We start from the raw sequence: 4,292 nt of genomic DNA on the forward strand, positions 1-4,292 counted from the left end.
CATGCGGTGAGTGCTTCTGACAGCCCTTGCTCAGCTAGCCACAGGCAGGCAGGGCAGCAGTGAGTGCTGCACTGACTTCGTGCCACATTGGCATGGAGGGAGTGTGACCTGTGAGCCTGCCCTGCTGACTGGGTGTCCCAGCACACTCGGAGCACGTGATGATTGCTGAGGGAGAGCTTCATGGCTTCTCCCTGCTCAAAGGAGAAACCCCAGCCACGCTCAGAGAAACCTTCCGGAGGTAAAGAGCACCACTGCGGAGCAGTGAAAGCTCACGTCCCTAGAGCCACGTGAACCTGGTACGTGTGGCCTCAATGCAACCCAGAGCCCTCTGCTTGGCCTCTGGTCCCCTCAGGACCTGCCTGTTTGCCTTTGGGGACAGCCCAGAGCCTTCTGATGGCCCACAAAGCCATCTCTTCAGCTTTTCATGAGCCCCAAAGACCTCCATTTGTCATCATGTCTTTTCCCCCCACAAGACCTCTCGTCATCTTTCAGTATCACCCAGAGCCCTCCGTGTGCCTTTTGGGGCACCTAGATGTCCCCATGTGCCTTTCAGTGCATCCCAGGGCCTCCGTGTGCCTTTTGGAGGACCCTGGGGTCCTGCCTTGACCTTGGTGATCCTCCCCAGGAAAAGGGCACTATGGGCCTGGGGACGCGTGGGCCCRTATGGAGTGAGCAGAGCATCGTCCTGGTCAGCAGCGCTCCCTGGACATGTCCGTGACTACTGATTTACAGGCTTGGGTGTTGTGGTTGGTGCTTAGGAAAGGCCAACAGCTCAGCACTGAGGAGGCAGGGAGGGTAACTGTGTTGGAGGGAAAGGCAGCAGAAGAAACAGGCTCACAACTGACAGTGAGACAAAGACAACTGATGATATCAAAGTAGGATCAGAAAACTGGTCCTTCATTTGAAGATGCTTAGCATTTACAGAAATGTTCAAACTGCTTGAATGCTAAATTGAGCCAGTTCTTTGGGCTTTGACCCTTGAAAGCAGGCTAAGGGGCTTCAATGTGGGGAGCACTCAAAGAGGGAGCAGAACTGGTTAGAAGAGTGGGAGAATTTAGGGGTTTGTTCTCCTTTTAGGGGAAGTGGGCTGAGGGAGGACCCCAAACTTTTTCCTTCCATTCTTGCTGAAAAAGTCATTTTACTAAAGGGAAATAGTGTGGCTCCCATATACACGGCTGAATAGTTCAGCAAGTCAGATGTTTGTGGACCATGCCTCAGTCCTGATAAAAGGATCCTCTGTGTCCTTGATAAATGCAACCAGCTGGTTTGTGTCTGTTTGTCACAATGGTACCTGAATGCCTTGAAGATGAGTGTGAAACATGATGTGGTGACTGTGGTTACAGCTATTTATCAATTAAAATACAGTATTTCGCTACATATCTCAGGTTCACTTTCATGCCACAAGAAGCCGGACACCTAAGGGCAGGTACCTTGTGCCATCTGCTGGAAACGAATTAGTATTACTGCTTGCACGGAGAGCAGATTCAGCCTGCCTTGTCTGGCAGCAGGCCACCTTTAATGAGATGATTCCTCTTCTTTTAACTATTATTGATGCCAAGTAAACTTGATATTAGAGAAATATTCTGTTGTCCTTTCTCTGTAATGAAACAGATGCAACAAACAGGAACAAACTGTCCTTGCACATCTCAGCTGTTTGCAGAGAGGTCTCCTCAAATGGTGAAGCGTATTGCATATCCAGGTAACAACACAGGTCTTGCAGTTCTTATAATGAACCGCTTCTCTAATGAGGGGTCTTCATCCTGGCCATGGGCTGTCTGTCCCCCTCCTCAGAGCACAATTGTGTGATTTCTTTCCTTGTGGTTTTACTCACCTGCACCTGCCTGCGACTCACTGAGCACTTCAAGATGTGTGCTTTCAGCTTGGTGGGTCTGCTCTCTGCAGACCAATGACAAGGTTAACTGCTGACCAGCTGTGAAAGCCAACCAGGATTTGTTGTTCTTCACTGCTTATTTCCCTGAAATATGTTGCTTTTGGAAAACTTGAGATTGCAGTGCATTTTCTATTGAAGAGCTAGGCAGGCTGGTTGGTCTGTGTTGAGCTTGTTTATTCATGAATTGAGTCTGTCCCTGAGAAAGGCTGCCATTTTACAAAGTTTTGGATCTCTTGTCTTAGTTCCTTTGAGCCAAGTCAAATCAATCTGTATTTCCTCCTCTGAAGGGTAACACTTAAAGACTTGTTGCTGTTGCAACCTGTTTCAGAGTTAAGGTTTTGCATTTATTCTAGCCATTGCCCTTCTGTGCCTGTAGGAACTGTGGGAAGTATTCCTTATCTCTGCCACTGAATCAGGAATACAGTGATTAGCAAGACCATTTCTCTGTGAGCTTGTCTTTCTTTAGGAACTATAATATTAACAAAGCAGTCTCAGTTTACAACTCTGCAGCCTCTGCCTCAACACGTACCCAAATGCAGGTGCAGTAACATTCTCTGTAAAAGTACACAGCATTAGTTTTAGCTATATATAACTACACTGCTGAACTGCTCTGCTTGGATAATGCAGTGGAAAATACACTTATTAAATTAAAAAAAATACCAGCTAAGAAGGATTATAAGCACTTCAAAAGTGATGATCATAGTTTGAAATTGGAGAAATAATATGGAGGAAATAGGGTGCACTTAGTGGAAGGAAAGCTAATGAACTGAAAGCATGGGCAGGGGAGTGACTGGTTAGACTAGACAGCAAGGTAGCAAGGGTGTGGGAATGGGGGGTGACCAAATGAACAGTGTGAACAATATCCTTCTAGAAACCAAAGAGTATACTGGGATATACTTAAAAGGAGTGTTGCATACAAGACACATGAAGTAATTCTTATCTACTGTCTGGAAGATGGACAGTAAAGAAGAACAAAAGGGCCAAGGCAGAAATGGAAATATTCTGTAAGTAAAAGCATTTTTCAAAAGCTGGTCCACTAATCAGCACTCCTAAGGCCTCAGCAAGAATGCTGTCTAGGATGGAAACCTAGAAAATACGGCCTGTAGAGAAGAAGGGSGGGGGGGAACATAAATTTAGTCTAGAGAAGAAAAATGAGAGAATCCATCTAGTTGAATCACTAAGATAACTCACAGGTGCTGATTCATTTCTCTCCTGACTTTTCAAAGTAATTGACCTTTGGACTGAGACTCTTCAAGAAACTCTAATAAAGTCTTTTCACTGCTGAAAAGGAATGTCAGTGATTTTGACAGGACCAGGATTTATCTGACAGTATAAGACAAAATTGGACTCCAGGATATTTCAACTGAATAGACTGCTTTTAGCCCCAATTTTGTTTTGACAAGTGGTGCTGTTACAAACTTGTGAGTTGGGGGGGGGGATCAGTATTGACCAGAGACTAAGGATTAATGCTTTACTGTGTGAAATGGAGTTCACAGCTAAAATGAAGAGCTTACATGCTAGACAAGATATGACAGATGCATGATTACCAGTGAGGAACCTCAAAGACACAGAGTTTCAAACTGTAGAATATGTGTGATCTTGACTAGTTATCCCATCAGCAGTGGATGTAGTGGCCCGGTTCCCCTTGCAGAGGGGACGAGGGACACAGCAGGAGCCGTGACACCACCCTCGAGCCCTCCCTGAGCAGTGCGTGCTGAGGGCTGCCGCGGGGCACACAGCAAGCTGCAGCTCTGCTGGCCTGGGTCTCTCTTTACTCAGCTGCTGATGCTGGAGAATGTAACCGTATGTGCGACTCCTGCTCTCTGCCGATTTAGTAGAACCAGCAGGTTCAACAGCCCTGGGGAGGCGGAGGAATAATTATGTGCGCCACCCTCGTCTCCTCCGGCAGCCGCGGTACGCTGGGGCCGCAGACAGGGAGCGTAAGGCTCCCCGGGCAGCGCAGGAGGCCTCGCGGTGCCCGCGCTCGCCCCCTGCCCGCCGGTCACCGGCGCTCTGAGGGGAGGCGGCCGCGCGGGGTGGAGGCAGCTGCGCATGCGGGAGGCGCGCGCCTGCGCAGAGAGTGAGTGCGCACGCGCAGGGCTCCCCCTCCCCTTCGACGCGGGTGCGCCCGGCGTTGCTCTAGCAACCGAGCGCCCGCTCGCGCACGGCGGCCGCCGCCCCGCTGGGCCAATGGGGAGGTGGAGCGGGGAGGGGGAGCCGCTGGCACCCCTCGCCCCGCCTCGCGCCGGAAGGGGCGTGTCGGCGGCGCCGGAAGTGAGAGCCGCAGCGCCGCAGGGTGTGTGTGCGCGCCGTGTGTGCCTGCGCGACGCGGCCGCGCGCTCGGAGTCGCCTCAGCCGCCCGGGAGCCAGGCCGCGGGGCCCGCGCCGCCAGGTGAGGGTC

The 4,292-nt window shown here is 50.4% G+C and overlaps 1 protein-coding gene across 1 annotated transcript in view; it reads left to right on the top strand.

The window, feature by feature from the left end:
• The first annotated feature begins 4,175 nt into the window (after positions 1-4,175).
• Positions 4,176-4,292, top strand: part of YWHAB (tyrosine 3-monooxygenase/tryptophan 5-monooxygenase activation protein beta) — a 14,648-nt gene continuing 14,531 nt past the window's right edge. Inside the window, exon 1 of the mRNA XM_026076795.1 lies at positions 4,176-4,283. The gene's annotated coding sequence lies outside the window, so the exon portion shown is untranslated. The remainder of the gene's footprint in view (positions 4,284-4,292) is intronic.

The sequence above is a fragment of the Apteryx rowi genome, unplaced genomic scaffold, assembly GCF_003343035.1.
Source record: "Apteryx rowi isolate R43461 unplaced genomic scaffold, aptRow1 scaffold_44, whole genome shotgun sequence".
Lineage (NCBI taxonomy): Eukaryota > Metazoa > Chordata > Aves > Apterygiformes > Apterygidae > Apteryx > Apteryx rowi.